The sequence below is a fragment of the Ambystoma mexicanum genome, chromosome 6p (genome assembly GCF_040938575.1).
Source record: "Ambystoma mexicanum isolate Mex_15411 chromosome 6p, UKY_AmexF1_1, whole genome shotgun sequence".
NCBI classification, from domain to species: Eukaryota; Metazoa; Chordata; class Amphibia; order Caudata; family Ambystomatidae; genus Ambystoma; species Ambystoma mexicanum.
The window spans coordinates 1,084,802,542-1,084,815,512 of NC_090935.1; positions in this window are offsets into that span (position 1 = coordinate 1,084,802,542).

Consider the following 12,971-nt stretch of genomic DNA (forward strand, 5'->3'; position numbering starts at 1 on the left):
GTTTGAATATTCATACAATGCCCCATGGACTAAGGCACTTAGATATCGGGTGGGACCCCAGCCCCAGTGATTGTTGCGACAAGGGAAATGGGACATAAGGGTAATGAGGTAAATAGGAGAAGGTCTTCCCAGTCAAACCGACGGGAGTGAGGGGCCGTGGAATGATATCATATGTGCCCTGACCAACCTTGGCTACCTATGGTGATGATCAAGCCGATTTAGTGGAGTCAATGGTGCAGATTTTATCCCTGAACATCGCAGGGCTGGCCAGAAACATGATGGACAGCCAGTGGTTGGAGATTTTGTAAGATGGTAAACAATTATTTGTCACCAGGACACCTAACGGAGGCAATCCATCTCCAGGGCTACACAACTTTTCGAGATCCCAGGAATCAAGGAATCAAGGAAAGACAGGGGAGACAAAGTGCGGGGCTTTTTAATCAATGTGCATGATAAACCAGGTCAAGATAAAGAACTCAAATTGTCTGATCTTCTCAAGGCTAGAGTTCATATCTGGAGAACGAACCATCCAAGTAGCCCGAAAGTATTCATCACTGGGGATTTTAATCTCCAATATGAGCCACTGTCACTGACCAAAGTTATCTGCGATGATGAGGATAGACTCTGGAATGTGGAGAGCCTCTGTGCTGCACTCCCCAGATGGTCTAAAAAGAATCTCTTTGCGCTTGCAAGTATGTTCATGTCTTTAAAAATGCGTGCATGCAATGGGAGGTTCGCTGGAGATTCGCCAGCCAAATATAGATACCTAAACGGCCCTCGAGTCTCGCACATAGATTACATCATGGTAAATTTGGAAATGCCGCATACTATAGAATTTTTAGCACTTGAAAGGGTAGAGAGTGACCACCAACCATTGACTCTGAGGATGGCCCCACTACTATTTGGGCTGGTGGGGGTGAGTAAACCTCTGGATAATGCAGCACTGAGGCTGTCGGGAAAATGCAAGAAAAGCGATCAAGTGGGCCAAAGTCTACACAACTGAGAAAGTGTCTGCAATTTATGAATCTATCCTTCCAACACTAGAAAGTATTCTGCTAGATGATGGCGGGTCGCCCCCAAATATATTGATGTGACATACAATGCTTGTGAATGAAGTAAGACCATTATTCACAGCCAATGTCAGACTGAATCGTAGGAATGTAATTAAAAAGAATCCCTGGTTTGACCAAGGCTGCAGGAGGGCAAAGGAGAATCTGATTACAAGTGTAAAATATGTTGTTGTCGGGAGGGTAAGGAGGTAGTGACCGGATTAGATATAGGGATGTCTCCAGAAATGAGGGAGTCCAGAGTGTGACCGGCATTAGATATAGGGATGTCACCAGAAAAGAGGGCGTCAAGAGTGTGACCAGCAGAGTGAGTCGAGCTGGAAAGGGAGCATAGAGAGAGAGGGGGAGTCACAGAGGACACAGAAGTGAGAGGAGGATGATTCAAGGGAGTCGAGGTGGATGTTGAAGTCACCAAGGAGGAGGATTTTGGATGAAGAGGTTGAGAAGGAGGCGGTGAGGTTGGCCCATTCAGAGAGGAAGAGCGGGACAGGGCCAGTGGGCCTGTAGATATTGGTGAGGGTGAGAGAGAGAGTAGATGAGACCCCAAGTCTACAGACAAGGCATTCAAAAGAGGAATAGGATTGAGTAGGTATGATGGAGGTAGGGACCCACTCAGGGAAGATCAGGGCCACTCCACCTCCAGGCCTGGTGGGTCTGGGTTTGGAGAGGATTTTGTAGCCCTCACTGGGGAGGGTGTCAAGAGCAGTGACAGAGCTGGCATTAAGCCATGTCTCAGTAAGAGCGAGGATGTCTAGGTCAAAGTCTTTGAGAAGGAGACAGATGTCAGAGGAGTGTTTCACAGCAGAGCGAGCATTCGGAGTAGCTAAGTGAAGCTGGTTACCACCTTTGAGATTTTCCGCGGGTGGGTAAAGGGGAATGGAACTCCTGTCCGTGGTGGTGGATAGTTCTACTGCACACGGCTGCTGCCAGGGATGAAGGGGTCTACCATGACATGTGGGCAGCATGTGACCCTCTATAATACTTGATGGCAACTGTCTTTAATCCAACATCCTCAGTATGGTTCAACAACACATTCCTCCCACAGAGGCACAGCCTCATCACCGCTCTACTTTTCAAATGGCAGAACATGAGTTCTCAAGTTACATAATGCCAACCGTTAGTAGCTCCTCTGGCCCTGTGTTGCACTTCCTTTGCGTTATGGGACTTGTAGTTCTGCACTTAGGATGGGGAAAACTACAAGTTTGATCATAGAAACAAGAAAGCATTGCAAAGTTTGGTGAGGATTCGTCCAGGGGGAGAGAAGTTATAAGCCGGCCAAAAAGTGCTCTTCCTATGGGTTTAGCAACTTAACTATGCCTACACGACCGCTACCGCGGCCCGTATAATTATACTTGGCCTATATTTGGTTTGGACCACAAGCAAACATGTACAGGGCACACAGTGTAGTGGGACAGGTGCTTGGGGGATGCAAAGGAAGTTCACTAATCCACTAATGTAAAGGCAGAATTGTCTTCCCTTACACACAGCTATTATTCCAATGTTTACCTGCTTACCATAAGTGATCAATGACTTATTGCAGGAACAGCCCTCAAATCTTTAAAAAACATTATCATGTTGTGTCCCTTAGGTTTACCCTGCAGATCTAGCAAACTATCATCAAATATCAGATCTCCCTTTTCTGACCAATCTTTGGAGCGGGCAGTAACAGAAACACTGCAGCATTTTGTGGTATTGATCAACATCCAGGACCAAACATCCACGACTCAGCACCCCACAGAGAGTCTGTACATGCTTTCTTACTTTGACACATCAAGGGTAAAGCCAATATGAGGAGTGTTCTCACATTACCATACTGGCCCACATTGGTGCAGCCAGTCTGACCATGTTTGTTTAACTGTGGCATTGCATTTGTCAATGCCTTCAAATGTAAAGCCAACATGATGAATGTTCTTGCGTGGTTGTACTGGCCTACATTGGTGCAGCCAGTCTGGACATATTTTCTTACTGTGAAATGTCATTATTTTCCTGCCATCTAGGTTAGAGCTAACTTGTGGAATTTTCTTACATGACGTCACTGCCCTACATTGGTGCAGCAACTCTGGAAATATTTTCCTAATGTGTCATGGCATTTTCTTACTGGCCAAAGCCAACAGGAGAGCGTTCTTACTTGAAATACTGACATAATGGTAGAGCCAGCATGCACATAGTTTCTTATAGTATCATTACTGCCATTATGGGAAAAGCAAAGATGAGTTATATGGGAATGCTGGCATATACTGGTGAAACAAGCAAGTGTATGTATGGGCACAGCCAGCATGAAAAAAAAAATGTTTTAATACTGCCATATATTTTAAGAAAGGCATCATTACAATGTGTGAAAATCCTTCTGTGTACTGTTGGTGACTTGGCCTACATGGGGTTTTCTAACGTCTTACCCTACAAAACTGATTGCAAATTGTGTTTTAATATGCACCATTTCAACCCATTCTTTTAAAATTGTTGTCATCGAAACTCACGTTTCTCGGGCACTACTGCATATTGATGGGAAACATTTACACCCCACCAATTGAAACAGTCAACAACCACCAATGGGAATTCCTTTGCACAGTGCGCTGCCTGTTGCATTTTAATCATGTAGGCCTGAAGCACCCTTTTGCCCTGCAGAGCTCGCTATGAGCCCGGTAAACTCACTGCTCTTTTCTAAATAGCAGGTCCTAAACTAAATGCTGCCTTTTCGCATCAGAAACACTTGAGCTGGATTAAGGCTTACATTTTATTTAAACTCAGGGGTCTCACCATAACTTTAACTCAAATCAAAGGTGGTCTGAGATCTCCATTTACTGTAAGAGGGCATCATGAACACCTATCACCAGGTCGAAGAGTGCCCTTAATTTTCAATATCTATCAAAACGCGCTCACAAATGCATGTGTACGCGGCAAATCATCTCGCAGGCACTAAAGGCGGCGTCTCCCTCCTCTCTCATCTGCCTCTCATCCAGAAAAGCAGGAACGCTGATGTGAAATGTCACTCTCCGGGGTGCAGAATTGTAAGCACGGCCCTTTTACGTCTCTTGACAGACACTTTATTTTATGAAACAGCTCGATTTAAAATTCATTTTATGAATGTTTTTTCCTTGTCTGGGTCATAGGAGAATTTCTTTTTTAGGTTCTTTTCCCAAACGTCTTGGGCAGGTGCTTAATAATCCTTCAAAATGCCTGGGCTGGAGTAGTTACGGAACATGGCTCTCATAGGGGCTGTAAATGTCCTTCAAACATTGCTGCTTCCAAAATGAGATGAATTAAGATTTAAATGCGAGCTGGGCCCTCTACCGGGGATTAGCATTTCTCACCCTGCAGAGTTTGGCATTCGTGGGTTTTTATTCCTGAGACCCGTCCCTGGCACTTCCGTCTTCGTTTTTACTCACCTGAGGTTGCAGGGGAGAACAGCTCATTAATTGAACTCTGTTGAGATTATCCCTCCAGGAAAAAGATGGTTTCGTCCATGTATTTAAGCAGCAGCAGTACACATCAGAGCATCCAGACGATGATGAAGGGCAGCTAGACCCCTCTTTTGTGGGATTGATATTCTGCAATCGTTTTCATGTTTCACACATGTGTTATAATGAATGTTTTCATGCACCTGGTTCATGTGGCCCCGTTGGTCTGAAAATCATAAGCCGGCGGTAAGGGGTTAACGGCACCGCTAAGGAAGCGGGTCCCACTAAGGCTGGCTGGTTTTACCGGCTGCTCTTAGCGGGTGCCACTAAGGGACCAGGGAGCTAATACGGGCCCCTTATTAGCTCCTTCCCCATTCCCATTGAGCTCTATGGGGGCTCGAATGAGAATGGGGAATGGTTCTCAGAATGGGGATTTACCGGGTCCTCCAAGGTTGGAATGACCCGGTAAATCCCCATTCTGAGAACCCGGACCCGGACACGAGTTGCCTCCAAACTCGTAATGACCCCCACAGTCTAATTGAACCTCAGAACTTTCTCTAATCCATGGTACATTGTTACATAGGGCCTCATTACACGGATGGCGTTAGGGATTTACCGGTAGCGATAAAATACTGGTACCGGTAAATCCCTACCGCCTTACTACGAGGTCCCTTAGCGGGTTGGGGGATTTAACGCCTGCTTTTTGCGGGCGTTAAAATCCAACCCGCTAAGGGACCTCGGAGCTAATTACGGCACCGCAAAATTGCGGTGCCGTAATTAGCGCCTTCCCCATTCCCATAGAGCCCTATGGGGCAGAAATGGGAATGGGGAAGGGCAATGGCGGAAGGGGGATTTACCGCCCCTCCAACCTTGGAATGGGGCGGTAAATCCCCTTTCCGCTAAGGCGGTGCCGGTATTTTATCGGCATGAGCCATGGCGCTAATAGCGCCATAGCTCACCGCCTTCCGTGTAATGAGGCCCATAGTATTTGCTTTCCCATTTCCACAATTATTTCATCTTGGGAAGGCAGTCAGCTAAAAATAGAAACCCTTCAGAGGATGCCATCTACACAACTGGGTCTTTTCTGTACAGGTATATCGCGTGCATTATATTTTCAATCAGCTCTAAGAGCATTGCCAGTTTTACTCCAGAGTCCACACAGACGTGCTTTTATTAGGTGGGATGAACCAGGGCAAGCATCACCCATTCAACCAGGCAGGGCTTAACCCAACCCAAAACGGCAACAAAAGCATTGTCAAGTAGTCCCAGGAAGAGCCATTAGAAGGTGATCACAGCCCCTCCAGCACCTCCCCTCACGCGAGGGGGGGCAGTGGGGGGGCAATAACTGTGGCTGCTGCAACAGGCACCCCTATTATTGATGAATTACACGTGTGTGGGGCGATCGAAAGGGGGGAGCGCTATTATCTGACCAAATGGCTTCAATTAAGGTTCACCAGGGTGGTAATGTGCACTGTCATCGAGACAGCTTGATTTCAAAGGCCACAATGGGTTTAAATCTGATTCATGCAAAGTACATGGAATCTTAAAGTAAACCTCATGTTTGACACTTTGCAAGGCTGACTAGACCATGATATTAGCCAGTTACGGACCAGATATGTCTTTCACATCATTAACATCAACAAGTTCCAAGCCTGTGTCACGCATTTCATTAAACCAGGTGACTTCATCACACGGGCTATGCTGGGCAGTGGCTTGATGTCATGAAATAGAAATAGCCATCTTCAACTGTCCCTATTAGATGTAAAACGATCTGCAATCTTCACTTTTAGGCTCTCTTCAATTGCATTATGGTACTTGTTGTCCTGCATTCTTAATGTGAACCAACTTTCAAATGTTGCACACACATGAAAAACAACGTGCTTAAAGAAGCCAAGAGTGCAGAGTAGGACATCTCAAATATTCTGCACGCTGTTACGTCACCGTCTGCTTCCCTGTAGTGATATTAGGCGACACAAGTGGTTTGTCGTCATTATTGGCTTTTGTGGGCTTTTGCCTTTTCATAATTTGCAGCTGCATTGTGCTACTTCACATTCAGATGACTGTTATGCAGCAATGGATGGACATATTAAGTTGTCCCCCGCGCATATGTTGGGACATGGCAATGTGGACATCAGAGAGATTGTGGGACATAAAGGGCATTGCGCAATAACTCAGAATGCCCTTTCAAATTGTCCACTCCCCCCGCCCCCACGAAAAATTAGTGGTTGGATAGGAACCTGAAAAGCACACATACACCAGTGACAGTAAATTGTACTTCGCCTGGCCTTTGACCTGGACTGACCTCATGTTCTAGATCCGACTGATATGCGTTCTCCTCTGGTGTGGCACAGATCGCTACAGCAGAAGCAAAGTGCTCATGAATGTGTCACAGACCCCACGACACACTATTTGAGCTCTGGTTCGTGGCCGTGGATTCCTCGCGTTTTACTGAATGATGTGTAATGAATACTGCCTGACAGGTGAGACACATTCTGCAGTGCATGCGACAGGAACATGTGTTGACGTGTCACCCCAGGGCTCTGCTTATGAATATGTTTCTTGCACTGCTCAGAACTTAGTGGCGGCCGTACAGGTATGAACGGTATCAGGTATTAATATCGCCACATATATGGTCGCCGTAAATAATATCGCCTGGAAAATGTCGTGGCGATATTATTTGGGTGACCATATATATATGGCGACAGGGGCAAAAAAAAAATATTAAAAAAAAAAATAAAAAATTATAATAATTTGGGTTTTCGGGGGTGTCCCCCGCATGTTCCATGGAATAATGTCGCCACAAAAAACGACCATTTTTTGGCGATATTTTTGCATGGCGATATTTTTGTGGCAACATTATTACATGGAACCATATGAACTGGATACAAGAAGCCAGGTGGAATTGAAAAACAAAGCAGTTCAAATGTAGATTGCATCGATAAGCAACAGACGAACCAAGAATTGCTTGACATTTTCATTACACATGTGTAATGTTTAGAAATTATAATTCCGCTTTTATACATTCTACACACAACATTAAAAAGTGGTAATGCAAGTGGAACTTCATGAGGTCACATGTGTGCGTCTAACAGGGCAGGGAACCAAGGCAACGTGACTATGATGGTGCCACAGATTCGGAGGCTGTAGAGAAATGGGGGCCCATTGAGTCAAAATACGAATCATGATATTTGCCCTGTGTGGCAGCTATCTGAGAGAGTGGGCTGGTGGCCGGAGCAGGGCGGCACAACCAGGAAGGGTCACAGTGGTGTCTAGAGGGAGTCTTTTGAATCATCGGCATATATGAGTAGCACCGGAGGCCATGGGCATGGACGAGTTTGACCAAGGGCTGAATATACACATTAAACAGTGTAGGGGACAGGGCAGAGCCCTGAGGAACACCACAAGAAAGGGAAAGGAGGCAGAATGAAAAGAAGAGAGAGAGAGAGAGAGAGAGAGAGAGAGAGGTAGAGAGAGAGAGAGACAGAGAGACAGAGACGACTGTACACCAATGTTCCCTCCAAGCTGAGCACATGTGCGCCTGCTCAGTTTAGAAGGCGGTGGCTTCCCATCTTTATTAACTATAGTATTGGAACCACAGCAGAGGCAATGGAGTTCCTTTTGTGCATTGATGACACTAATGATTTTAAGGGACATATGGGAATTTGTTAAAGTTGCTTTTGGGAAACTTGAGAGGCAATTTTAGGGTGATTTTAAAAGGTTTTATATATTTTTAGACTTTAGGTGTAATATGTTATGTATTGTGTTATTTATTGCATTATGTGATTTGCTCATTGAAAAAAGCTGATTAAAAATTGATCTCTCTGCTAAGCTTTTCACTGGGTGTCACTCGGGAGAGAATTAGGAGCACACACAGACATTTAGCACCTAAGCATTCAGAAAACACAAGCCACAGCAATCTCCTGTCCTTTGCTATTTCCTCTTAGAAAGCTTAACTATATTATTCAATCTCCATGTCCTTCTCTAGCATTGTTTACATTACACCCACTATGCTAGAGTGACTATACTCATGTACTTATTTTCCCTCTACGATCATTGGCTATGCACGTTTCATACTCAGCCTATCCTACTTGTTAGCATTAACCCAGAAAAGCAGAACAACTTTGCAATACCAATGCAGCCTGGCTGCCAGCGCTAAAATCCTAAAACATCTCTGGGGTCTGGTTTCGGATGCCAACATCATAGCTCATATTGAAAGCATGTGTGGGACTATTCAGCCTGTAGACTTTTCTCTACTTACACGCACCCTTAGGGATGTAGCAGATGACCTAGCTCCCCTAAAACCCTTCCCCTTTGTTTGGCCCCTTTGAGCCTTGGTTTACCGGTGAATTAGATCTCACTGGCTCAGAGATAGGCAAGCTGAGCAAAAATGGAGGAGGTCCTACTGCGAAGAATATATAATCTCGCTCTGACAGGAAACTGCTATCATAAAGCTATTCAGGCGGCTAAATGCTGATTTCACACGGCTAAGATTCAGACAGTGGTTAATCAGCCTAGGGAGCTAATCCGCCTAGGGAACTCTCCAGTCTAGGTTCACACCTTGTCATCTCCTCATATTGTCCAGTCAGGGTTACTCCCTCTCAGGATCTATGTGACTCCTTGGCCCAGTTCTTCTCTCAGAAGAGTGTTGATATTAGAGATAACATTGCTTTGCCCGGTTTAAGATCAGTGAATGAGCACCCCCCCGCTATGGTGGATGAATCTTTGGAGCTGTGGTAGGCATTCCCCAACTTTGGCCCTGACGAGATAGTGAAAGCCACTCTCAAGATGAAGTCCGACTCCCCTTTGGACTCTGTCCCTCTGAAAAGTATGAAAAATATCATTCCTCAGATTGCTTTAAGGGTTGTGCAGGTGGTAAACCATTCCTGTTACTCAGGTGTTATCTCTCCTCATCTTAAGAATGGCTTGGTGATCCCTCTTCTAAAAAAAACATCCATTGATCCCTCTTTTCTTTTCAATTTTCATCTTTACTTCCCTTCTTTATGAAACTGCTTGATACACTGATATCACCTTTGCTTAACTCTTCTTGAGAGATCTGTTTTTTATCCTTTCCACTCAGGCTTCCGTCCGGGCTGAGGTACATAGACTGTTTTGGTCTCTGTGATAGATGATCTTGCATGCTTTCTGACCAGTGTGGGTGGGGGCAATGATTCTTTTAGATTTGTTGGCTGCCTTCGACGCTGTCTACCACTCCATCCTCCTGGTGGGACGATTGATTGAGGTGGAGTTGTCTGGCCAGGTGCTTGCCAGATTGGAGTTCTTTCTTACTGAACATACCTAGTCTCTAATAATTAGGCTTTTATATAGCGCTACAAACCCTCAGGTATCTGAGCGCTGCTTATTATTACCCACGGTGTGTGGTGCTCATTTATCGACCTCGGAAGGATGAAAGGCTGAGATTGGCCCCGCCGGGATTCGAACCTGCGTCAGCAGGCTCTGCACAGATGTCAAAGCGAGCGCTCTACTCGCTGTGCCACTTGACCACGACTTGTTTGTCTCTGTCTCTCTGTCCCTGTCTCTCTCTATCTCTCTACCTCTCTCTCTCTCTCTCTCTTCTTTTCATTCTGCCCCCTTTCCCTTTTGTGTGGTGTTCCTCGGGCTCTGCCCTGTCCCCCTTCTTGGGCAAACTCCTTGAAAAGCTGGCCATCTCTCAGTTAATCCTTTATTCTGATTCTGTTGGCTGTCTCCATGACCATCAGTCTGGCTTTAGATCTGGCTGAAGCACAGAAACTGCTCTCCTGAACATCCGCGAAGATCTGCTTTCCAATCTTGATTCTAGCATTCCCTCTGTCCTCATCCTACTCGATCTCTCGTCGGCCTTCGACACGGTCAACCATATCATCCTGCTCAACCATCTCCATGATAACCTGGGCATCACCGATCAGGCTCTAGCCTGGCTGACCTCTTTCCTCTCTGATTGAACCTCCCAGGTCCAAGTTAGGTCCTTCCTATCATCTATCTTCCTCTCCACCTGTGGTGTTCCCCAGGGGTCTAACCTCTCGCCGTGGCTTTTCAACCAATACCTAGCAACTCTCGCCCGCTGTATTGCCTTTTTCTGCTCAAACTTCCAGTGCTACGCGGATGACACTCAACACATTTTCAGGCTGCCCTCGACCACCTCCTCCACCTCTCTCATCACTGATTGCCTAACTGCCATTCAAGATTGGTGTGCCACCAATGATCTTTGTCTGAATGCCAGCAAGACTGAGATGCTCCTCATCGGCACACCATCACCTTTCGTTCCCCTCACTCTCTGGCCGGCCTCCCTTGGCCCTCCTCCTATCCCCACCTGCAAGCCAAGAACCTTGGTGTCACCTTTGATTCCACACTCTCCTTCTCTGCCCACATCGCTGATGTATCAAAAAAGTCAAACTTCCTACTGCACCACCTCAGAGGTACTCTTCCTTTCCTCTCATTCCCCCAGAAGCTCACTGTCTCCGAAGCTCTGGTTCTCTCTAGGTTGGACTATTGTGACAGCCTCTTTCTTAATCTACATACCTCTACTCTCCACCTTTTGCAACTTATCCAGAACAGGACTGTGAGACTTGTCCTTTGCCTCAAGCCCTGGGATTGTATCTCTCCAGCTGTGAAATCTCTCCATTGGCTCCCAGTAGATGCAATGATTAAATTCAAAACCCTCTGCATTGTCCACAAGGCTTTCTGGGGCCTGGGTCCAACATACCTTCAGCTATCCCTCCGCAAATACCTCCCATCTCGAGCACTCTGCTCCTCCACCTCTAACTCCCTCAGGTTCAGTTGTTTCTCAAAGAAACGAGCTGGGGGTAGATCTCTGTCTTCTGCTGGAGCCTCCCTCTGGAACAGCCTCTCTGCCACTCTCAAACTTGAGGAGAACCATCTCCGGTTCCAGAAGCACCTCAAGAACTTCCTCTTTGCTTCTGCCCCCCCTCTCGCCTGCCGATTCTACTCTACCTCGGCACCATGCAACTAGCCAACCTCTTTCCTCCGGACCCAGGTACCTGCTCCTCTTGCCACCTGCACCATTGCTTCTGGGCCACCCCTTGCACTGGGGTATGTATCTGTACCCATACAGCCCCCCCTTTTTTTCTTCCTGCACTTATCAGACCTACCCAGCCTGCTGCCTTAAACCCAGCACTTGCCACCTGCTGGCTGCACTCCCTCTGTTGCCTTTTTATTTATTCATTTATTATTATTTATGTTTTTTTTCCTCCTCGCTCCACACTCTCCTTTTGTTCCCCCTTCCATGCACTTCTCCACTTCGCCCTCTACCATGCACTTGCGCGTTCTCAATGTCACTGGGCCTAGTAAAATCGTTGTTTTTGTTTCTCCTCTGTTCCCCTTCCCTTGCCTTGTCACGCTCTGAAACACCTGTGTATGAGCGCGATAGAAATAAAATATCAATCAATCAATCAATCCCCTACACGGTTTAATGTGTATATTCAGCCATTGGTCAAACTCGTCCATGCCCATGGCCTCCGGTGCTACTCATATGCCGATGATATGCAGCTGATTGTTCGTATTGCTCTTCATCAGCAGGAGGCTGAGTTTCGGCTGCAGGGGTGTCTGGAGGCGGTGAGTGGATGAGTGATAATTGTCTGAGGTTGAATGGTGACAAGACGGAGGACTTGGTGGCAATGTTCCCTCTCATTTCTTTGGGCTGTGTGAACCAAAGAATAGTTGTGTGCGGGTTGTTTTTCAGCCATTTAGGATTACATTAACATTTTTGTAAATGGAAAATGTTTTGCTGGTGGTAAAAATCCCTGTCACTTTCTTTGACCACTTTTATATTGCTCAATTTTTCATAAGCATACGTCTCGGACCGGGAGATTCCTTTTTCAAACAAGAAGGCTGGCAATCAGATATAGTAACTTTCCTCATTCCCATTGATTCATTGTCCATTTCTAATCACAATTCACTTTTTCACATCATATCAGTAATGTCTTCCTCTACACTGTTTATGACCAAATAACGTGCTATAGTTGTAAACCTTTACAAACTAGTTCAACGTTTTAAAAGAAAATGCTTGGTATGTTGAAATGCTGTCATTGGGAGTGTTTCAGGCTTTCATCAGAGAATTCAAGTGCTTGCCATGCTTCTTGGGAGATCTGAGGATGTACGTTTCCCCTTTCTGTGCAGCTGCAATGTAGCAATTAACATTATAAAGGGTGCCATCAGGGGTTTGTTGTGAGGATTCTGATATTACATCAAGATGGGTGTTGACTTATGATATGATATGGCATTTATAACGCACCTGTACACAAGTGTTTCTAGGCACCACAAGACAAGGGAGGGAAGACAAATAATCTTACTAAGCCTTGTGTCATTCGTATCATGCAAGTGCGACAAATAGAATTGCAAGGGGAAGGCAAGGGGGAAATGCAAGGAAGTGTGATCAGGGCAGCATGGCTCTGAGTAAGTGCAGCTAGGGCGGTGCGGCTCTAGGTAAGTGCAGGAGGCGGGGGATGTAGGGGTTACAGTTACAGCCCCTAAGTGCGCGGTAGGCCAGGAT